Source organism: Populus nigra, chromosome 9 (genome assembly GCF_951802175.1).
Source record: "Populus nigra chromosome 9, ddPopNigr1.1, whole genome shotgun sequence".
NCBI classification, from domain to species: domain Eukaryota; kingdom Viridiplantae; phylum Streptophyta; class Magnoliopsida; order Malpighiales; family Salicaceae; genus Populus; species Populus nigra.
The window spans coordinates 7,965,820-7,991,612 of NC_084860.1; the positions used below are offsets into that span (position 1 = coordinate 7,965,820).

The 25,793-nt window shown below is 33.5% G+C and overlaps 1 pseudogene; it reads left to right on the top strand.

Moving 5' to 3' along the window:
• The window catches only part of LOC133702733 (uncharacterized), a 148,720-nt pseudogene that overhangs the window by 25,990 nt on the left and 96,937 nt on the right, over positions 1-25,793 (top strand).

Here is a 25,793-nt window from a genome sequence, read left to right on the forward strand (position 1 = left end):
AGTTGAACAGCAATTCAGGGATAGAAAACAGAAGTATCAATTACTAAACAATAAACATTGTACGAAAAGTAAATCAAACTTAAAAAAGTTTCATGACTTCCTTACATAACTTAGATTACCGGCAAGTGCTATTGCAGAATTCGAAACTCGAAGAGAGGTCAAATGCTTTTGATGGATTTGCTACAATAGATGCCTACACATATATAGAGCCGATCTTCCGCTACGTGACGGCTAAAGACAAAAGGATGGAATCATATTACATAAAGTGCCAATTCCTTTCAGACAACGATAATTCCGAAAAATAGGTCTTCGATTCTAATCCATGATCACAAGTGTGCCCAAAGACAAGAATTCGCATGTTGATAACTGAATTGCCACGATGAGTTCAATCTATTGGTAACTTACTAACTATACACTAATATCATGGGTAAGCTTTGATTTTATTTTAATCATTAAATATGTTATTATTGATCATTAAATAGCAAACTTCCTCCTCAAGTCTTTTTAATTTTCTCTGTGTGAAATGTTATAACATTAATGAAGTTACGAGAAAAATAAATAAATAAAAATGTTGAAAATATGACTTTCATTTTTGTTAGCTATAGCACAAAACAAAAATGCTAAAATTTAAATTTTATAAAAATTATAAGGTATATTTAGAATCTAAAATTATAGGATAGATTGAGGAATTAACATAAACCTAAAATGTGTGGTGTTTTCAATGTTCAATCACAATAGTGAAAACACTATGAATTGTTATAGTAACTTTTTTTTTTGTTATATATTTTTTTTATTTCATCAGATTAATTTTTTGAGAGTTAGGTTTGGTAATTTATTTCTATTTAGTTATTTCAGTGTAAAAAATATATATCAATATTGAGTTCATACACAATTTTGCAAAAAAAAGCTTTTGATTTTGTTATTTAAATAAAATTTGAAATAAAATGATCAAAATTGAAAGTGGATGAAAATCACATCCCTTTTTTAAGTTACTATTCATTAGGATTTGGAAAAATATGCCTCAAGGTTTTTTTTTAATTTTTATTTTGGTCCATCTACTTTCCTTTGAATTTCTTTCAAGTCCTTTTAGTTTTTGAAAATTTTGTTTTGGTCCAAAATTCTATTTTGTTCATCTTTTAGTCCTTAAATTTGAGATAAGAGAGAAGAAGTTGTTGGATTATAGAGAAGAGAGCGAGTTTTTTGATAGCTCGGTTCCAATGACTAAAAGGTCAATCTTGGTGTTAAAGAGTTCTTTTCAATGAGAAGAGTATTTCCATCAATGTATTTTTTAACATCTTGTCGAGGAAAGTAGATTGGGGTTCAGAAAGGTTTCTAAATTCAGGTTGATTTTTTTGTTTTTAACCAATTTCTTTTTAATTTAAGCAAAAAAAGGGGGGTGGGTTATATAGGTTTCTAATGTGTTATTTTGTGTGTTTTCAAGTGTAGAATGATTTAAAAATGGATTTTTTTAATTTTAAAAGTTAAAAACCAAAGTTTCTGATTTCTTAGGTTGATGTTAAATTAGACACAATGTGTCAATGTATTGTGATGATTATTGAAAGTATTGAATTTTATTTTTTGTTTTGTCTCTCTAAAAATAAAAGCTTTATCTAAATCCCATGACAAAGGAATAGAAATGTACAAGATAAAATTTCATTATAGAAAATATCTTTTGATGCAATAAAATGAATTAAAAAAAACCTAAGTTGTATGGTGATTTTACTGTTGAAGATGCATCATTCACTTTATCACAAAACACTGTGAATTGAAATAATTAATTTTTCTTAAATTTTCAATTTGATTCTTAAATATATTTTTTTGCAAAATTGAGCTATTTTGAACCTAAATTAGCACCCAAATGCATATTTTTTTTGGAAGAAATGGTTGAATTGAAAGACAGAAGACTCAAGTGAAAAGAAAAGATAAAATAGATGGCAACTTCAAATTTCATACAAAAAGTTTATTTTAGCCCCTTATTTTTCTCGGTTTATAGTTGATCAGTTCCTTTAGTTGCTAGAAATTTAATTTTGGTACCAAACTTCGTTCCCTCAATTTCTGAGTCCCTTTTTGTGAGAGGAGAGAGATCCATTAGATTTCATGTAGAGAAAGTCATCGTTGATACCTATTCCGACTACCAAAATGGTTAAAATTGACGTCAATGAGTTTCATTCAATGAGAGGTTTCCTATAGTGGTTGTTTTGAGTGTCGATATTGTCTAAAACACATATCTAAGTTGAGAATGATAAAATTTATTCGATTTGATTTTGTAATTTGAGCTGTTTTTTAGGGTTGCTAAATTGGTTTCTACATGTTCTAGGACTGTTTTTAGGGTGTTTTTGGCTTTTAATGGGTTGGAAAATGGGGTTTTTAGGCTAAAAACTCATAACCCTGATTTTCTAGCCACCATAATGGTGGTTGGAATTGTGGCTAGTAGACGATGTGTCATTTGCCTATTTTTTTTCTTAAGAAAAACTTATGATAGTTCATCTGCCCTTTTATATAAGAAAAAAAAGGCTAAATCTGCCCTTTTTTATATAGATTTATGAAAAAAAAATATTAAATTCGGTTAAGTCAATAACCTAGATCGCAAATTCAACGAGTTAAGCCACATCATTCAGTCTATTGTTTTTTTTTCTCTTTAGTGCATTTTTTGTCCCCCTATAAAAAAAAAATTAAAATTTCATCATTTGTTATTAATGATTTATTTTTTTTAACTTAAAATTAAAATAAATTACAATTTCACCTTTTGTTAAGTCAATGACTTGCTTTTGTTATTTCAGTCCTACGCTCATGTCATGTGTTTTTCATTTAAAAAATATTTCTTACAAAAAAAATCACATGCATTTTATTGTCATATAAATCTATTGAATGAAAAACAATATATGAGATAAAGTTTTTTTTAAAAATTGATAGCAAGCATAACTTGCATCAAGAGTTTAGTTGGTTGACTCAAGATCACTTGAATTTGTTTTTAAAAAAATAAAAATTGAGTGTTCTATGTTTTTTTCAATTTCATCTTTCAACATTGAGTTTATTAAAGATTTAGCTTTCTAGTTTTTTTTTTTCAAGATCATCCCTATAAATTTTACATCTTAACCTTAAATAATCTAGGTAGATCTAATATATTTTCTTCTTAATATTAGATAAAAATATTATCTAATATATGATTTATTTTAAATTAATTGTTATTTTTAGAAGACCCGTTAGTTATTTCTATTTTATTTTATTTTATTTGAGTTTTAAAAAATAAATTTCTGCAACCGGTGACTTAACACGGGCCAGTATACTAGTTGGTTACCATAGAGTGTCGGGAAAACCAATGATACGGGGAAAAACATACATTACTCTCCGTATTACCTTATGCAGACAAAGAGTTGTTTCTTTTAAAATCCATGTAATACAACAAGACACCGAATATAATTTCTCTTTTTCAATTGACACGACATGTACTTGACAATTTCATTAAGCATCTTTGAGTGAAGCTTGTTTTGTATCTATATATGTTTTATATTCTTTCCTAATTATTTAATCTTTCGTACTATATAAAATTATGAAAACAAAAACGCATATATATATCATAGAGTTTTAAGGGTAATGTCTCTTAGATTTTGGCTTTGTCAATTCGGATTCTATATTAAATCTCGCTAACTAATTAAAATAATAATTACTTCGGTTAAATACCTTGTCACAAGGACAAAAATGTTTTATTAGCTTTCCATTGCTACATGGATTGCTAATGATTTTTTTTCTGTCAACTAAACAAAACAATATATGTATGTGTATGTGTATTTTTATTGTAACACAAGCAGTATGAAAAAATCACTCAAGATCAAGAGATTTTTTATTGTAAATTGTAATAGTAATTTCACTTTTAATTTCTTATCTTTTCGTAAGACGTTTCTTTGACTTTCTTTTTCTTCCTCAGTGAAAGGGTGGTGCCCGTGCCATTAAGGAAGCATGTGTGACGCTTCCCAGTAGTCAAATCTGGTCATCCATCGTCTCACTAGATGCATAACCGTGTCCTTTTCAACATGGTGTGGTGCGTGTAGACAGATAATAGTTAGATTGCCACTGATAATCGATTGTTTATGTTTTTTCTTTCTTCTTTCTTCTAAAAACTAAAATGCACAATTGTTCTCTTTGTTTATTATTTGTCAAATCAAGCATGTTTGTCATACCCAAATACTTTGGGTCTAGCATGGTTGCTAGAACTAAGTCACTTGGTTCTACACCCGCACGCTTGGGTATTTCAACCATACCAGACTCGCACGTCTGGGTCTACTAGACCCAAGTGTCTGGGTCAAAAAATTTAAAATTTTTCAAAAGCACGATTAAATTGCAAAAACAAACACAGCCTCATTCAAGCAGGATTTTCATTCATATGCAGTAAAACTTTACTACAAACTCTTTTTTATTTGTGCAACTTATTTTATAAATTTGTTATATTCGAAGAGAAAAGAATGGAAAAAATTGTTGACTTCTAAGTGATTTATTTCAAGTCATTAAAAATAAAAAAATTTTGTATGCATTGTGAATGAAAATATTAATTTTATGTTTCCATCCAAGTGTTGGACAGTTTTTTAAAAGGTTCACTCTTTTTTAAATTTGAGATGTTGCATGATCAAATTGTCAAAATTTGTTACAAAGAGAGTTTATTCTACATTATCACTATTAGTATATATGAAAATTTGAAATATATGATCATAAAAGAAAACTTTTGAACTTTTGAATTGATATATTATATTGTAGGAAAATAAAATACTGTATATGTAAAAGACTTATTGTTCTTTTGATTATCTTAATTTATACAATTTTATAGATGATTTCTTCACTAAAATTAGAGATTAATAAAAAATATTAAGTGAATTTTATGGATGTGTTGGCAACAATGCTAGACTCCCATTTGGGTTTGGCAATCATGCTAACAAAAACATCTTAGGTCTTACATCCATGCCAGGACTAAGCTACATGGGTCTAGCATTTAAAAAAAGACACATGGGTTTGACATGGATGTCAGGCCTGGGTTTTTAGGTCAAAAATAAAATTTAAAAATATTCAAAAATAACACTGCAAAAGTGAACCTAAATCTATAATTTGAAATTTTAAAAATCAATTAACTAGTTTTATTGAACTAGAGGAGAAGGGAATAAGTTATAATTAACGCTCTCAAGCCTGTTTTTTGTTGTTTAAGTATAGTTATTAGACTCGGCCTAGCACGACGACAGGTCAACTCGGGACTTCCAGCAGAACCTGGTAAAGACCTTTTTTTTTAAATATGTTTTTCTCCAAACCAGAGACCCCTCTTTTTTCATCTTCTTCAGTTGGTTACTAACCCATATCAAAGTTCACTATATAAATACTAGAAGAATGTTTTATTTTTTCAATGTGAGATTTGAAGCACATCAATATATATACTTTATATTCACAAGAAAAAAATTGTGTTTTTTCAATGTAAAATAAAAAAAAACCCTTTTGAAATAGTATTTTAGCTTATATCCATATAGATTGTTTCTCAATTTTTTCATATGAAATATTAAAACCTCAAATATATTTTTTTTTTCTCGGGTTTACCCATGTCAAGCTAGGCCTAAAAAAATATCAGACCCGCGTCTAGACCTAGCAACCATGCCAAGCACAAGTGCCTTGAGTTTGAGAACCAAGCTAGCCAAAACATCTTGGGTCTGGCAACTACGTCAGGCAAGCACCTTGGGTTGCCAAACTCAAGCAAGTGTACTGTTAACCAAGACACAGTCCATTGTAGACTTGCATAGTGGAGTTTCTAAGCTTTGAAGGCTTGAGATGGGGCTAATGTTGTATTTTCATAAAAAGTTGAATTATCATTTTACCCTTTGGTTGAAAAAATTGAAGCCTTGATTGTAGTGGTATTTCAAAATTTTTAATAGGCTTTTTAGTCATTAAACATTTCAACGGGGGCATGGTAATCTTTTCATAATTATTTGCATAGTAAAAATTATATTCTACCCCCAAAATTAACAAAATTAAGCCATGTTGACCAGGGGTTTTTTGACCTTTCACAAACGGTTAAATAGTTAAAATAAATCTTTAGCCTTGGAAAAGACAAAATAGAAACTTTGTATATAGGGGTAATTTTGTTCTCACACTATTTTTTGTGTAATTTTCTATAATCATGGGGACATTTTGGAATTTTGATATTTTTTTATTTTTAAATTTCAAAATCTGCGATGGACCCATATTTACTTGGTTTTAGCAAACAAGCAAGACCCAAATTACTTGGGTATCAGACCCAAGTAACGTGGGTCTGGCATGTTTGCCTACGTAGATCTGACAGTCATGTCAAGCCCAAGCACCTTTTGGCATAGCTGTCGGACCCAAGGCTCTAGGTCTAGAATGGTTGCTGGACCCAAGTCGATTGAGTCTGGCAAGGCTGCATGTAAAACCCCGGTCAAAATACTTTAAAAAAAAAAGAAGAAGAAGTAAAACAATTAGAGAACAAGAGAAAAGAGAGATAGGTAAGTTTTTGTTAAAATAAAGAGTAAGAAATTAACCAAGGGTTAAATTGAAAGAATTGAATGAGAAGGGATTTCATAGCATGAATTTAAGAAATGAAAGGACCTAAATAAAAAAAATAGAAGCCTCCCTCTCTTAAAGAAGGCCAACAGTTGGAAAGGAAAAACATTCCCTCATCTTTTTCATTCCTTTAGATAATCACCAACCAACCTTACATGCCACCATTTACCCTTCCTAAAGTGTGAAAAACAAAGAGAGATGAGATTAGAAACATGCAAGGTGTAAAAACCCGGCTTTTGAATCGCAAAACAATAGTAATTCTTTTTAGTACTTGACACACATCGTGTCGGTAATCGACGAACATGTTCCCTCACATCATCAAGATACAATCTATACATCAACAACAATCAACATTTCATTTAAAAATGAATCTTACATAAACACATAATATTATGATTACATGATTAGAAGTTTACATTAAGAATATATATGCATAGACATGAGTTTGTATTATATCCTATAAATAGTCATCACAAATTTAAACAAAAAAGATCTAATAATAGTTATACAATTTAGTACATTGATTCATACAAAATACATCATGATTTAGAATGCAACTACATGATTCCTTGTAAAAGTAGGTTCCCGTGTATTGGGTTTCCTAGGCACCTTATTGGTGTGACATCCCTGCTGCAATACAAAACATTTATAAGAATGCAATTACTTAATAATAATAATGATAAAAAATGGTCTGGCAGTTTAATGAAGCATTAACATTATCTCATGTTTGAAGTGTGACATTTGTAGTTCCTTCATGTTTCTAGTATAAACAACTTGTAGTACATATAGAAGCATAAATTCTTGCAATCAGCCATAATCTTAAATCCGGCCATCTTCTTAAGGCATCATTTGTCGAGGTTAACCGTTCACTCAACCCGGCCATCCACTTTAAATGCCATCAGCTAAAGCTAATCAATCATTTGTCTCGGTCGTCCATTCGGATGCCATCAGTCAAAGCTAATCATTCATTTGTTCCATTCGGATGCCATTAGCCAAAGCTAATCAACCGTTTGTCCCAGTCATCCCTTTAGATGCCATTAGCCGAAGCTAATCAACTGTTTATCCCGGTCATCCCTTCGGATGCCATTAACTGAAGCTAATCAATCGTTTGTCTTAGTCATCCATTCAGATGTCATTAGCCGAAGCTAATCAATCGTTTGTCCCCGTCATCCCTTCTGACACAACCAAAAGATTGATGTCTTTTTTCAAGTGCAGGAGTGTCGAAGTAATAAATAACCCGGCAAGACCGGGGTCGAACCACAGGGAGGTTACTTGTATAAATTATAAGCAACAATAATACAACAACAATAGTAACTGATTAGTACTTAAAAGTGCATTTTTATCAAGGTTTTATATCATCATTTTGCACTTGAAGTATTAATAACTCCTTAACTAAAGCATGTTTTATAATAACATATCTAATTACATAAGATACCTTTAATTTATGGTAAATGTTCATCTTAAATGCAGGCCTATCACATAAATGAAAGAATTGATTGATGAGTTGAAGTGCTGAAATTGAAAGGACAAAAAGATGGCCAAAGAGATGCTGGTGCAGTCCAAATTGGAACACAGTTCGGTAATTAGGTCATATCTGGAGCTGTAGATCTTGGATTTAGGTCCATTTTATATGGATAGAAAGATAAGACATAGGCCTACAACTTTCATGTGGAGCCCAAGATTTAACAAGGCTGTTTTCAAGTCCAAATTGTAGCAACAAAGAAGAAGTCTGAATCTGTCCTGCAGCCCAGACACTGTTCAGTGTTCAGCCCATATCTCGAGTTCTCGAAGTTCAAATGATCTCAAATTGTTACCCTGGAAATATGAGACAATTTCCTAGAACTTTCATGATTCAAGTTTGTTCAAATTATGACGTCATCAATGACGTTTTTGGCAGACAAGAAGATAAGAATTGTCACCAAGTCAAGATGTGGCCACCCACTCATCAATTAGTCAACAAATCAATAGTTCCGAATTTTGGCCTATAAAAGGAGGCATTTGCCATGTATTTAGGCATCTTGGTGTTCAGATCAAGATCATGCTCTTGCTTTCTCTCTTTGTATTTTGTAATGCTTAAGTTTTGCTTATATTAATCTCTTGCTTATGCTTTTCTTTTCCTTTCCTTGTTTGTTTATGTTTCTTTCTTTCATTATGCGTAGCTAAGTTAATTATGTCAAGGTGAAAAGGGTACACTAATGGTGTAAGAATAAGTATAATATAAACTTAACATGGACCTTAATGTTGGATACTAACATGCTTTATATTTGTTATCTTGTTCACTTTTAATACTTTGCTTGTTAAATGGTTAATCTAGATTTATGTTGTATAACACTTGGTACAACAAATACTTGGCACTTTCATAGCCCATACTGTATGGTATAACCGACACCTGAGCTATGAAAGGAACTTGATTTGTTGTTAACATAAGTTATAATCATGAATGCCTGAAAACATTTACAAGTATTAGCATTATTCGAATAAGATAACTAATGTAATCATGTTAACAATTTATAATCTGATTGGAACCTCCTTGTGTGTGTTTTCCAATTGAATAATAAGAGTTTATACTATACTTGTTTGAAATACCATTAGTGGATCCTCTAACCTTGACATTTGTTGTTATCATTGTTTAATCCTTACGTTAATCTTTCATCTCAAAGTTCTCATCAACTTCTTCCTCTTCTTCTTCACTATTATTATTATCACTATTATTATTATTATTGTTGTTGTTACTATTGTTGTAGTATTATTGTTGCTTATAATTTATACAAGTAACCTCCTTGTGGTTCGACCCCGGTCTTACCGGGTTATTTATTACTTCGACACTCCTGCACTTGGGAGAAGACATCAATCTTTTGGTCGTGTCAGTAACAACAACAACAATAATAGTAGTAGTAGTAGTAGTAGTAATACTAGTAATAGTAATAGTAGTAATAATAATAATAATACCAATAATACTATTAATAATGATAATAATAAAGAAGATGAAGAAGAAGTTGATGAGAACTTTGAGATGGAAGATTAACGTAAAGATTAAATAATGATAACAACAAATGTCAAGGTTAGAGGATCCACTAATGGTACTTCAAACAAGTATAGTATAAACTCTTATTATTCAATTGGAAACCACACACAAAGGATGTTCCAATCAGATTATAAATTGTTAACATGATTACATTAGTTATCTTATTCGAATAATGCTAATACTTGTAAATGTTGTCAGGCATTCATGATTATAACTTATGTTAACAACAAATCAAGTTCCTTTCATAGCTCAGGTGTCGGTTATACCATACAGTATGGGCTATGAAAGTGCCAAGTATTTGTTTTACCAAGTGTTATACAACATAAATCTAGATTAACCATTTAACAAGCAAAGTATTAAAAGTGAACAAGATAACAAATATAAAGCATGTTAGTATCCAACATTAAGGTCCATGTTAAGTTTATATTATACTTATTCTTACACCATTAGTGTACCCTTTTCACCTTGACATAATTAACTTAGCTAGACATAATGAAAGAAAGAAACATAAATAAACAAGATAAGAACATAAATGAGAAAGAAGTTAACTAAGTAAAGAAAAGGAAATGAAAGGCATAAATAAGAGATTAATATAAAACTTAAGTATTACAAAAGAGAGAGCAAGAGCATGATCTTGATCTAAACACCAAGATGCCTAAATACATGGCAAATGCCTCCTTTTATAGGCCAAAATTCGAAACTATTGATTTGTTGACTAATTGATGAGTGGGTGGCCACATCTTGACTTAGTGACAATTCTTATCTTCTTGTCTATCAAAAACATCATTGATGATGTCATAATTTGAATAAGCATAAATCATGAAAGTTCTAGGAAAGTGTCTCATCTTTCCAGGGTAACAATTTGAGATCATTTGGACATCTAGAACTTGAGATATGGGCTGAACACTGAACAGTGTCTGGGCTGTAGGACAGATTCGGACTTCTTTGTTGTTGCTACAATTTGGACTTGAAAACGGCCTTTTTAAATCTTGGGCTCCACATGAAAGTTGTAGGCCTATGTCTTATCTTTCCATCCATATAAAATGGACCTAAATCCAAGATCTACAGCTCCAGATATGACCCAATTACCGAACAGTGTTCTAGTTTGGACTGCACCAGCATCTCTTTTCTAAGTTTGGCCATCTCTTTGTCCTTTCAATTTCAGTACTTCAACTCATCAATCAATTCTTTCATTTATGTGATAGGCCTGCATTTAAGATGAACATTTACCATAAATTAAAGGTATCTTATATAATTAGATATGTTATTATAAAACATGCTTTAGTTAAGGAGTTATTGATACTTTAAGTGCAAAATGATGATATAAAACCTTGATAAAAATGCACTTTTAAGTATTAATCACACCCCCCAACCAGCTTATTACTAGTCCCTAGTGATTAAGGCGTTAAAATAGAAAAACAATTTGCAAATTCCACAAAGCAAGGCATTCATCATTCAACTTCCATTAATCTATTCAGATAAACAAACTCTCATTAAATTTTATATATCTGCTCAATACCTCTTAAACAAAATATTAATAAACCTTCCTTGTTATGCACTCAATGTATGAAACATAGATGATGGGGCTTTTATTGGAAGAAAACAATATTTTGTTCTAATGTTTAAGGTTAACTTTCTTGGGTTGGGATTATTATCTTTTTTTCTTTCTTTTTTTTTAATATATAACTTAAAACACAATGCATCTTTAACCCATGTAACGAGCTTTCGGCTAATGACTTCCAGACCAGTTGGTCTTAGGGCATTAGGTGTTAAGACACCCCTACGAGCTTAGTAACTCGGGTTGCAGATACTGATACATAGATAGTGCAATGTTTGATTCCCTTAAGCTTTTCTCCTTGACCCATGTAACAAGCTTTGGGCCAATAGCTCCCAAGTCAGTTGACTTTAGGGTATTAGGTGTTAAAACACCCCTTCGGGTTTAATTGCTTAGGTTAGGGAGGCTACGAAACCTAACTTATCTACGTTTTTATTATCATCATTTTTTTTCTCTTTTTCTCTTTTTCTCTTTTTTTTTTGAACATTATATACTATCCCTATCCCTTAGTTGTTACCTTTAACAAAAGAACATAAATAATGTAATAATCCAATACGCTACCCACAATCATATGTTAAAGTGTGTGTGTGAAAATGAAGGTTTAAGAATACTTGTTAAATGAGTATATGAGCAGAATGAAGTGATAACAATGTGAGAGTTTGTAAACCTGAATATTTCAAGAAGTATTCTAATAGGCCTTGTTATGAATATTGCAAATAACCATCAGAAAATGTTTACTAAGATGCGTCTCAAGAGTCAATAAAATTCCCCTTTACTCTGCCTTCCTAATAATAGTTTGGCCAAATGGTTTTTTTAAAAAAAAAAACAAAAACAGTTAGTTGGTTAGTTTTTTTTAAAAAAATACTACTACCCTCTCCCCCCAACCAAAACACGACATTGTCCTCAATGTCCTAAGGTAGAAAGATAGAGTATAGAAGACATTACCTGAAACAACGAACACTAACAAACCTGAAACACACTTAAACAAATATAAGAAATAACAGAACAAAATACTATGCTAGAAATAAAACCAAAAGACACAAGGATTCACAAACGAAGGCTCAAATCTAATCTAAGCTTTTTACGGCTTTCTGTAGTTGACCAATTTATACGACTCATGGAGGGATCAATTATAGGGGCGAAAGATTGTAGTTTGTCGATCAATTGTTCAGCAGTAGCAGCAGAGATTATGATTTGTCGTGCCGAAGATGTTAGAAATTCTTATTCCACAGCTTGATTAAGAAAAGACAACACTTTATCATAAAAACCATTAACATTAAGCAAACCTATAGGTTTATGGTGAATGTGAAGTTGGGCCCAAGAGGAAATATGAAAGATCTCTTCCAATGTGCCTAGACCACTTGGTAAAGCAATGAAGGCATCAGCATGGTTAAACATTGTATTCATTCGATCAAACATTATATTCATTCGATCAAACATTGTGGAGACTTGTAGTTCCTCTCCAATTATTCTTCCAATGATGTCCCCTTTTGTTAAAGCTTCGGGGACGACCCCCAAAACTTGACTACCTCCTAAAAATACAGCTATTGCCACACCCCCCCATTAACCCAAGGTTGCCTCCCCCATACACTAAATGAATCTTTTTCTCAGCTGGTACCTGACCAAGATGATTTGCTGCTTCTAAAAAAGTTATTTCCTTCCTAGGACTGGATCCACCGAAAACACAAATATTTTTTATGTGATAACTTGAGGAATGATGCAACCATATTATTCAATAGTTTCACCCACATTTAACTAGTGTTTTGCCTATGTTTTATATATAAAATGCCTTGATATTCTTTGTTTTATGTTTTGAAGGCACCTTTGGATGAAAGATGCAAAAAGGAGTAAATTGGAGATAATTGGCAGATTTGACCTTCAGTCGATGTTTTGTGCAGAGCGTGAGCTCTAGAGGTTGAAATGAAGTGATTCCAGTGGAATTAAAAAGGTAACATCCATACCTTTCTGGACATCTAAGGCAAGAAAATAAAATAAGGAAGAGCATGGAAATCGCAGCCTTCAAAGTCAAATCTCGCAATCTGCCAGTGTTGACCTTTGGCCATTCCAACTTGAATATCTGGAGCTACAGAAGTCCAATTGATGCAAACTCAATTTTTTTGGATTCATGACTCAAAGTTATATAAACGCTCAAAAGTTCAGCCAAAAACGATGTCATATGAGGGAGATATGATTTTTCAAAGATGACATCTGAATTCTGCCAGCAAACAGGTTTCGTGAAGAAACGAGTCCAAATGACATTCCGAAGCATTTAAACCGATATCCAAGTTTTTATTTCAGCAATTTAGCTCCTCTAAATCAAAGCTTGAAGATTTCATGCAAGGCTATTTCTCCTTTTTAGGAAAATAGTTATTGAAGTACTTAAATGTAAACAGTCTACTTAATGGAGGACTATTTTGTAAAATAGAGACCTAGGGTTTCCTAGGATATAAAAAGAATGAGAGAAGAGAAGGGGAGCAGCCAGCCAAGGAGAGAAAAACGCCCCCTTCCTCTAAGAAACCCTAAATTATGCATTCTTTCTTCTTTTTGATTAGTTGTTCAACAAACATGCAAGGCTAAACACTTTTTCTTGGTTGCAAGGACACGGAAACCTTCGGATTTCAAGAACTGTGAGATTTATTTTACCTTTTCTTTTTAGTTTATATGATGAATATGTTTGTTCTCCTATGCTTATTTTTCCTATGATTGTTTATTTTAATTGCTAGAGCGGACTCTAAGTTATTATTGTAGACAATCTATTGTTAAGTTTGATATCAAAACCGGAGTTGTGGTATATGAACTTGTGAAGCAACTGAGTTTAATAATTGTGGCGGATCTACGTTATTAATCTTAGGGAGAACATTCAATCAAATCAAACATAGACTGCGGACAGTTATGTTTTCTTGATTAATCAACTTATCTAGTTCTTAAGGCTGCCATTGAATTAAATTACTAGTGCGGACACTGTGGTTGTTTGATGGTTAGGGCTAGTTATACGGCGGATCCGTTAACTAACCAATGTTAAGAAGAGATAAATATTCAGAATATAAATTGATGTTTCGTTTCCATGATCAGTTCTGATTTCTGTAGGTGGATGTGTGCTTGTGACCAAGGTTTGTTCTCTTGATAATTTTCTGATTTTATTAAATTTAGTTTGATAGTTTTCTGTTTTCTTTTGCTTTAGCCTAGATAACGTCCAACCCCCCCCCCCCAAATTGCATATCATCTAGCATAAAAATCTGACTTGAATCTTCCTCGTGGGATCGACCCCTTGCTTGCTCTATACTATCTTGTGTGTTGTGTTTGAAGCTAGGGTAATTAATTTGTGCGACCGCGACATCGCAACAAGGAACCTGCCATTTCTACACGCTTCTATATCTGTCTAATGTAAGGGTTGAGTAGAAATGAGGGGAAGGAAGAGAAGATTTTATAGATGCGGAATTGAAAATGCAATCATATCACCTATAGTAGGCCAGCTGGAGTCTCACACTCTCTCTCTCTCTCTCTCTCTCTCTCTCTCTCTCTTTATTTATTTATTTATTTGAAAAAGCATGTGTATGTACAGGTAGTTGTGATTGTGGCTCACATCTTCCCTTGGTTTTACGTCCAAGAATGGCTTAAACGCCCTTTATAGGCCGGGGATAGGCTTCCCATCCAGTTTTCTTAAAAACTGGCAAACAGGGTCTTTTTTAGTCAGATTCCCAAGACTAAGTCTATCATGTTCTTTATGAAATTGGGGCCATAAATCATGAATTGCATGATGCACATCTCCACTAGGATGCGTCTCAAGGGTCAACAAAAGATTATCTAAATACCCCTTACTCAGGCCATCCTTAATGAATTGTATTTTATCTTCACGGTTTATAGATACCATTCCTAAAGAATGACATGTGGCATTACAAGTCCATCTGGCACATCGGTGACAGACTTTCAGTCATTTTGCACGACGTTTCTTTGCAAAAGTGCTTTTACATGTTCCAGGCATGTGTGAAATGAAAGAATTGGAGGACTCACCTGATAATCGAACCTTTGATTTAATCAGCCAGCAAATATCTTTAGGAATTCCATGATGCATTAACAACTTCAATCTTGCACACCTAGCACGGTAAATTTTTGTAATCGCATTCTGAGGCAGAGCGGGAAAGTACTTTTTTAATTTTTCAAGAATGGTGTCCATTTTGAAATGAGAATTGGAGAAGAGATTCAAAAAAGAGAGAAAGAGCAAAGAATTGCACAAATATATACAGATATTAGTTATTATGGGAAACTGAAAGAACCGACTTAAGTCACGGAGTACCGTTATCCGCCTTTTGACCGGGGTGAGAGAAACTAGCAAAACGAAACATAAAACAATGTGAGAAAACGAATCAATCTTTATATACAGGATCACTCAATTCAATAGAGTCATTTTCAACTGAAAAATTGTCAAAGTAGACTTTCAAATGATGTCCATTTACCTTGAAAACATTGTCATTCTTTGGATTCTCGATATCACAGGCCCCATATGGATACACATGTTTCACAATGAAGGGACCACTCCATCTTGATCTTAGTTTTCCAGGAAATAAATGGAGTCGAGAATTATAAAGCAAGACTTTTTGACCAACATTGAATGTTTTTCTCAATATTTTCTTGTCATGAAACTCTTTGATTCTTGCTTTATGAATTCTTGAATTTTCATATGCATCATTTCTTATTTCCTCAAGCTCATTTATTTGTAACTTACGCAGCTGACTAGCATTATCAAGGTTTGAATTGAAAGCTTTAATAGCCCAATAAACTTTGTGTTCAAGTTCCACAGGCAAGTGACAAGGTTTTCCATAGACTAGTCTATAAGGTGACATACCTAATGATGTTTTATAAGCAGTTCGATAAGCCCAAAGTGCATCATTAAGTCTTAAAGATCAGTCTTTCCTATTAGGGTTCACTATTTTCTCCAAGATTTGTTTGATCTCCCTATTAGCAAGCTCTACTTGTCCACTAGTCTGAGGGTGATAAGGGGTGGCAACTTTGTGAGTGATTCCATACTTCTTCATTAAAGACTCAAATGGCTTGTTGCAGAAATGTGTTCCACCATCACTTATCATGGCTCAAGGGATTCCAAATCGACTCAAAATATTTTCTTTCAAGAATTTTATCACTGTTTTGTGATCATTGTTTAGACTTGGAATTGCCTCTATCCATTTTGAAACATAATCTACTGCGACTAATATGTACACGAAACCAAATGATGAAGGAAACGGACCCATGAAATCTATACCCCAACAGTCAAATATCTCAATGACAAGAATAGGATTTAAAGGCATAATGTGATGTTTTGAAATAGATCCCAACTTTTGACAATTTTCACAAATCTTGTAGAATGCATGTGAGTCCTTGAACATGGTGGGCAAGTAAAATCCACATTGTAAGATTTTTGCAGTTGTCTTTCTTGATGAGATATGGACCCCACATGCCTCAGAATGACAAAATTTAATAACACTACTTACCTCATTGTCAGGAATGCATCTTCGAAATATTTGATCAGGACAATATTTGAATAAATAAGGGTCATCCCAATAAAAGTTCTTCACTTCGTTCAAGAACTTTCTTTTATCTTGGGTACTCCAATGAGCTGACCATTGTCCTGAAACAAGAAAATTAACAATATTAGCAAACCAAGGCATCATAAAGACAGAAAATAAAGATTGATCAGGAAAGTAGTCATTGATTGGTGTGATGTCAGATTTTGAATCTGTTGTCAATCTTGACAAATGATCGGCGACAACATTTTCGGTGCCTTTCTTGTCTTTGATTGTGATATCAAATTCTTAAAGTAACAAAATCCACTGCACCAATCTAGCCTTAGAATCTTTCTTAGAAAAAAGATATTTCAACGCTGCATGATCACTAAAAACAACAACAAGTGAGCCAACAAGATAAGACCTGAACTTTTCACATGCACATACTATTGCAAGTAATTCTTTTTCAGTGGTGGTGTAATTCATTTGAGCACTATTTAAAGTTTTACTTGCATAGTAAATCACGTAAGGTTTTTTATCTTTTCTTTGTCCTAAGATAGCACCCACGGCGTAGTCACTAGCGTCACATATTATTTCAAAAGGTAAAGACCAATCAGGAGGTTGAATGACTGGAGCAGAAGTAGGCAGGTTTTTAAGTTTAACAAAGGCTTCTTCATAATGTTCAATCCATTCAAAGATATTATCCTTTGTTAGAAGGTTACTTAAGGGCTTAGATATTACGCTAAAATCTTTGATGAACCTTCTATAAAAACCAGCATGTCCTAAGAATGATCTAACATCTTTAATAGATTTTGGTGTTAGCAATTAACTCAATTTTAGATTTGTCAACCTCAATTTCTTTTGATGAAACAATGTGACCAAGTACAATGCTGTCTGTTACCATAAAGTGACATTTTTCCCAATTCAGTACAAGATTCTTCTCTTCACATCTGCTCAAAACCTTTTCTAAGTTAGTCAAACAATCATCAAATGAATCACCAAAAATATAAAAGTCATCCATAAAAATCTCAAGAAAACGTTCAACCATATCACTGAATATACTAAGCATGTATCTTTGAAACGTGGCTGGTGCATTACATAATCCGAAAGGCATCCTTCGATATGCAAAATGATTAGTACTTAAAAGTGCATTTTTATCAAGGTTTTATATCATCATTTTGCACTTAAAGTATCAATAACTCCTTAACTAAAGCATGTTTTATAATAACATATCTAATTATATAAGATACCTTTAATTTATGGTAAATGTTCATCTTAAATGCAGGCCTATCACATAAATGAAAGAATTGATTGATGAGTTGAAGTACTGAAATTGAAAGGACAAAGAGATGGCCAAACTTAGAAAAGAGATGCTGGTGCAGTCCAAACTGGAACACTGTTCGGTAATTGGGTCATATCTGGAGCTGTAGATCTTGGATTTAGGTCCATTTTATATGGATGGAAAGATAAGACATAGGCCTACAACTTTCATGTGGAGCCCAAGATTTAAAAAGGCCGTTTTCAAGTCCAAATTGTAGCAACAACGAAGAAGTCCGAATCTGTCCTGCAGCCCAGACACTGTTCAGTGTTCAGCCCATATATCGAGTTCTAGAAGTCCAAATGATCTCAAATTTTTACCCTGGAAAGATTAGACAATTTCCTAGAACTTTCATGATTCAAGTTTGTTCAAATTATGACGTCATCAATGACGTTTTTGGCAGACAAGAAGATAAGAATTGTCACCAAGTCAAGATGTGGCCACCCACTCATCAATTAGTCAACAAATCAATAGTTCCGAATTTTGGCCTATAAAAGGAGGCATTTGCCATGTATTTAGGCATCTTGGTGTTCAGATCAAGATCATGCTCTTGCTTTCTCTCTTTATATTTTGTAATGCTTAAGTTTTGCTTATATTAATCTCTTGCTTATGCTTTTCATTTCCTTTCCTTGTTTATTTATGTTTCTTTTTTTCATTATGTTTAACTAAGTTTATTATGTCAAGGTGAAAAGGGTACACTAATGGTGTAAGAATAAGTATAATATAAACTTAACATGGACCTTAATGTTGGATACTAACATGCTTTATATTTGCTATCTTGTTCACTTTTAATACTTTGCTTGTTAAATGGTTAATCTAGATTTATGTTGTATAACATTTGGTACAACAAATACTTGGTACTTTCATAGCCCATACTGTATGGTATAACCGACACCTGAGCTATGAAAGGAACTTGATTTGTTGTTAACATAAGTTATAATCATGAATGCCTGACAACATTTACAAGTGTTAGCATTATTCGAATAAGATAACTAATGTAATCATGTTAACAATTTATAATCTGATTGGAACCTCCTTTGTGTGTGGTTTCCAATTGAATAATAAGAGTTTATACTATACTTGTTTGATGTACCATTAGTGGATCCTCTAACCTTGACATTTGTTGTTATCATTGTTTAATCCTTACGTTAATCTTCCATCTCAAAGTTCTCATCGACTTCTTCCTCTTCTTCTTCACTGTTATTATTATTATTATTGTTGTTGTTGTTATTGTTACTTTTGTATTATTGTTATCTATAATTTATACAATTAACCTCCCTGTGGTTCGACCCCGGTCTTGCCGGGTTATTTATTACTTCGACACTCCTGCACTTGGGAAAAGACATCAATCTTTTGGTCGTGTCAAGTTTTTGGCGCCGTTGCCGGGGAGGTAAATTCTTGTACAAATTATAGTATTTATTTTATTTTCTCTTTTCTCTTTTCTTGTATCTAACTTTGTTTCTTTTGTTTTGTTTCTCTTTCTTTTATTTTCTTCTTCCTTTTATTCTCTTCTTACACGTGCATGAGAGTGTGGTCACGTACATTAAGTGGTAGACTTTGTAGGGTATCCTCATCATTTTCAGAAAATATGGCTGAAGAAGATAACCAATCGCTTCATAATGAGAATAATGAGAATATTCGGGTTAGAACTCTTAGAGATCACATGAATCCCACAAGAACAAGTGCACCCTCATGCATAGTTTTTCCTCCTGATGCATCTCATTTTAATTTTAAGACAGGCATTATTCAACTTTTACCGTCTTTTCATGGCTTAGATTTAGAAAATCCATACTTGCATTTAAGGGAATTTGAGGAGGTTTGCAACACGTATAATGACTCAAATTGTAGCATGAACACCATTAGATTGAAGCTTTTTCCTTTTTCATTAAAAGATAAAGCTAAAACATGGCTACAAAATTTGAGACCTGGATTCATTCGTGTTTGGGATGAAATGCAACAATAATTTTTAAAGAAGTTTTTTCCATCCCACAGAACAAACTCTTTCAAAAGACAAATCATTACTTTCTCTAAAAAACCAGGAGAAACATTTTATCAATGTTGGGATAGGTATCGAGACTTACTTAATACTTGCCCCCATCATGGTTTTGAAACATGGAGATTAGTTTCACATTTTTATGAAGGGTTAACTCCTAGAGATAGGCAAATGGTTGAATTGATGTGCAATGGAACTTTTGAGGATAAAGACCCTAATGAAGCAATGGAATACCTAGACTTGCTAGCTGAAAATGCGCAAAATTGGGACACCACAGGTACTTATGAGGCACCAAGTAAAACCCAACCTCATACATCTAGTGGAGGTATGTACAACCTTAGGGAAGATCATGACCTCCAAGCCAAGTTTGCATCTTTAGCTAGAAAGGTTGAGGCACTAGAATTAAAAAAGAGTGGTCAATTAAAATCTGTTCAAGACATTGCATGTCAAATCTGTGAAACCAACGAACATTCAACCAATGATTGTCCAACCTTGCCTTCTTTTAAAGAATGTCTCCATGAACAAGCCCATGCATTAAACAGTTTTCAAAAGCCCAATCATAACCCATATTCGCAAACATATAACCCTGGTTGGAGAAATCATCCAAATTTCAGTTGGAAGAGTGAGAACAGTAATGCTCAAACTTCACAGCCATCGTTTCCAGCACATCATAATTTCCAAAATTCTCATGGATATGCACCTCCTTATGCTCCCCCTCCTAGAAGAAATCTTGAGGAAACATTGCATGCATTTATGGAAAAGCAAGAGGCAATTAACACTCAACTTGCTCAAAGCATGACAGATTTTAAAGATACTCTTGCAAAATTGACATCTGCTCTCAGTTTCCAAGAGAAAGGTAAGTTTCCATCTCAACCACAACAAAATCCCAAGGGGCAATACAATGTGAATGCAAAGTAGTTCGGGAAGCCAACACATGGATCACGTAAAATCAGTCATCACTCTTCGCAATGGTAAGGTTATTGAAAAACCCATTCTTGAACCTTGTGAGAATGATGATGAATCAATCTCTGAGGGTAAGGAAGGGGTTGAATTAATCAATCTCTAAGGGTAAGGAAGGGGTTGAATCTGATCATTGCAAAGAAAAGACTGATTCTCCGCCAGCACTTCCATTTCCTCATGCCATGACCAAACAAAGGAAAGTCAATCACAACTCTAAAATCTTTGAAACTTTCAAACAGGTAAGGATCAATATACCTTTGTTGGATGCTATTAAACAGGTTCCTTCTTATGCTAAATTTTTGAAAGATCTGTGCACTGTGAAGAGAAAACTGAATGTGAAAAAGAAAGCCTTCTTAGCCGAACAAGTAAGTGCCATTCTTCAGAACAATAATGCATTGAAATATAAAGACCCTGGTTGTCCTACAATTTCATGCTTTATTGGAGAACATAAAATTGAAAGAGCTTTACTTGATCTTGGAGCTAGTGTGAATTTACTTCCATATTCAGTTTTTCAAAGTCTCAATCTAGGTGAGTTAAAACCAACTTCTGTGACTCTTTTACTTGCCGATAGATCTGTAAAAGTGCCTAGAGGAATAGTTGAAGATGTGTTAGTACAAGTCGATAAATTCATTTATCTTGTGGATTTTATTGTCTTGGATACACAGCCTGTTGAAGCATGTAATTCATTTCCTGTTATTTTAGGACGTCCATTTCTTGCAACTTCTAATGCATTGATTAATTGTAGGAATGGACTGATGAAGCTATCTTTTGGAAACATGACATTGGAGATGAATATTTTCAACATTTGCAAGCAACCTGGAGATGATAATGATTTACAGGAAGTGGACTTTACTGAAAAATTAGTTCATGATCAATTTCAAACCACTTCCAATGAAATTGAGATTGATGAATCTGATGATTTGCAAATGGTCTATTTTCAGGAAGAATCAAAGGCAAGTAATTGGAGACCACAAATTGAGGAATTGCCGCCACGATCAATTGAGCCAATACCTTCAAGTGTTCAACCACCAAAACCTGATTTGAAGTCGTTACCCCTCAATCTCAAATACTCATTTTTGGGAGAAAATGAAACTTTTCCGGTAATAATCTCTTCCAAACTTAATGCACAACAAGAAGGTAAGTTATTACAAACTCTGAAAATGCATAAAAATGCATTAGGATGGACCATAGCTGACATAAAAGGAATTAGTCCTTTGATTTGCACTCACAGGATTTATTTGGAGGAAAATGCTAAACCCTCTAGAGAAATGCAACGAAGGCTTAATCCTAATATGAAAGAAGTAGTGAAAAATGAAGTCATTAAGCTTCTAGATAATGGAATCATTTATCCTATTTCTGACAGCAAATGGGTAAGTCCTACTCAAGTGGTACCTAAGAAGTCTGGAGTCACTGTGATAACAAATGAAAAAAATGAGTTAATTCCAACTAGGACTATTACTGGTTGGCGCATGTGCATTGATTATAGGAAACTTAATTCAATGACTAGAAAAGATCATTTTCCCTTACCTTTCATGGATCAAATCCTAGAAAGAGTTGCAGGTCATGAATTTTATTGTTTCCTAGATGGCTATTCAGGTTATAACCAAATTGAAATTGCATTGGAAGATCAAGAGAAAACTACTTTCACATGTCCATTTGGCACTTTTGCATATCGAAGGATGCCTTTTGGATTATGTAATGCACCAGCCACGTTTCAAAGATGCATGCTTAGTATATTTAGTGATATGGTTGAACGTTTTCTTGAGATTTTTATGGATGATTTTTCTGTTTTTGGTGATTCATTTGATGATTGTTTGACTAACTTAGAAAAGGTTTTGAGCAGGTGTGAAGAGAAGAATCTTGTACTGAATTGGGAAAAATGTCACTTTATGGTAACAAACGGCATTGTACTTGGTCACATTGTTTCATCAAAAGGAATTGAGGTTGACAAATCTAAAATCGAGTTAATTGCTAACTTGCCAACACCAAAATCCATTAAAGATGTTAGATCATTCTTAGGACATGCTGGTTTTTATAGAAGGTTCATCAAAGATTTTAGTGTAATATCTAAGCCCTTGAGCAACCTTCTAACAAAGGATAATATTTTTGAATGGACTGAACATTGTGAAGAAGCCTTTGTTAAACTTAAAAACTTGCTTACTTCTGCTCCTATCATTCAACCTCCTGATTGGTCTTTACCTTTTGAAATAATGTGTGACGCTAGTGATTATGCCGTGGGTGCTGTCTTGGGACAAAGAAAAGATAAGAAACCTTATGTGATTTACTATGCAAGTAAAACTTTAAATAGTGCTCAAATGAATTACACCACTACTGAAAAAGAATTACTTGCAGTAGTATTTGCATGTGAAAAATTCAGGTCTTATCTTGTTGGCTCACCTGTTGTTGTTTACAGTGATCATGCAGCATTGAAATATCTTCTTTCTAAGAAAGATTCTAAGGCTAGATTGGTTCGGTGGATTTTGTTACTTCAAGAATTTGATATCACAATCAAAGACAAGAAAGGCACCGAAAATGTTGTCGCCGATCATTTGTCAAGATTAACAACAGATTCAAAATCTGACATCACACCAATCGATGACTACTTTCCTGATGAATCTTTATTTTCTGTCTCTACGATGCCTTGGTTTGCTAATATTGTTAATTTTCTTGTTTCAGGACAATTGCCAGCTCATTGGAGTACCCAAGACAAAAGAAAGTTCTTGAACGAAGTAAAGAACTTTTATTGGGATGACCCTTATTTATTCAAATATTGTCTTGATCAAATATTTCGAAGATGCATTCCTGACAATGAGGTAAGTAGTGTCATTAAATTTTGTCATTCTGAGGCATGTGGGGGCCATTTCTCATCAAGAAAGACAACTGCAAAAATCTTACAATGCGGATTTTACTGGCCCACCATGTTCAAGGACTCACATGCATTCTGTAAGATTTGTGAAAATTGTCAAAAGTTGGGATCTATTTCAAAACGTCACATGATGCCTTTAAATCCTATTCTTGTCATTGAGATCTTTGATTGTTGGGGTATAGATTTCATGGGTCCATTTCCTTCATCATTTGGTTTCGTGTACATATTAGTCGCAGTAGATTATGTTTCAAAATGGATAGAGGCAATTCCAAGTCGAAACAATGATCACAAAACAGTGATAAAATTCTTGAAAGAAAATATTTTGAGTCGATTTGGAATCCCTCGAGCCATGATAAGTGATGGTGGAACACATTTCTGCAACAAGCCATTTGAGTCTTTAATGAAGAAATATGGAATCACTCACAAAGTTGCCACCCCTTATCACCCTCAGACTAGTGGGCAGGTAGAGCTTGCTAATAGGGAGATTAAACAAATCTTGGAGAAAACAGTGAACCCTAATAGGAAAGACTGGTCTTTAAGACTTAATGATGCACTTTGGGCTTATCGAACTGCTTATAAAACATCATTAGGTATGTCACCTTATAGACTAGTCTATGGAAAACCTTGTCACTTGCCTGTGGAACTTGAACATAAAGCTTATTGGGCTATTAAAGCTTTTAATTCAAACCTTGATGATGCTGGTCAACTACGAAAATTACAAATAAATGAGCTTGAGGAAATAAGAAATGATGCATATGAAAATTCAAGAATTCATAAAGCAAGAATCAAAGAGTTTCATGACAAGAAAATATTGAGAAAAACATTCAATGTTGGTCAAAAAGTCTTGCTTTATAATTCTCGACTCCATTTATTTCTTGGAAAACTAAGATCAAGATGGAGTGGTCCTTTCATTGTGAAACATGTGTATCCATATGGGGCCTGTGATATCGAGAATCCAAAGAATGGCAATGTTTTCAAGGTAAATGGACATCGTTTGAAAGTTTACTTTGATAATTTTTCAGTTGAAAATGACTCGATTGAATTGAGTGATCCTGTATATAAAGATTGATTAGTTTTCTCACATTGTTTTGTGTTTCATTTTGCTAGTTTCTCTCACCCCGGTCAAAAGGCGGATAACGGTACTCCGTGACTTAAGTCGGTTCTTTCAGTTTCCCATAATAACTGATATCTGTCTATATTTGTGCAATTCTTTACTCTTTCTCTCTTCTTTGAATCTCTTCTCCAATTCTCATTTCAAAATGGACACCGTTCTTGAAAAATTGAAAAAGTACTTTCCCGCTCTACCTCAGAATGCGATTACAAAAATTTACCGTGCTAGGTGTGCAAGATTGAAGTTGTTAATGGATCATGGAATTCCTGAAGATATTCGTTGGCTGATTGAAGCAAAGGTCCGATTATCAGGTGAGTCCTCCAATTCTTTCATTTCACACATGCCTGGAACAGGTAAAAGCACTTTTGCAAAGAAACGTCGTGCAAAACGACTAAAAGTCTGTCACAAATGTGCCAGATGGACTTGTAATGCAACATGTCGTTCTTTAGGAATGGTATCTATAAACCGTGAAGATAAAATACAATTCATTAAGGATGGCCTGAGTAAGGGGTCTTTAGATAATCTTTTGTTGACCCTTGAGACGCATCCTAGTGGAGATGTGCATCGTGCAATTCATGATTTATGGCCCCATTTTCATAAAGAGCATGATAGACTTAGTCTTGGGAATCTGACTAAAAAAGACCCTGTTTGCCAGTTTTTAAGAAAACTGGATGGGAAGCCTATCCCCGACCCATAGAGGGCGTTTAAGCCGTTCTTGGACGTAAAACCAAGGGAAGATGTGGGCCACAATCACAACTACTTGTACATACACATGCTTTTTCAAAATAAATAAATAAATAAATAAAGAGAGAGAGAGTGTGAGACTCCAGCTGGCCTACATATAGGTGGTATGATTGCATCTTCAATTTCTCATCTATAAAATCTTATCTTCCTTCCCCTCATTTCTACTCATCCTTT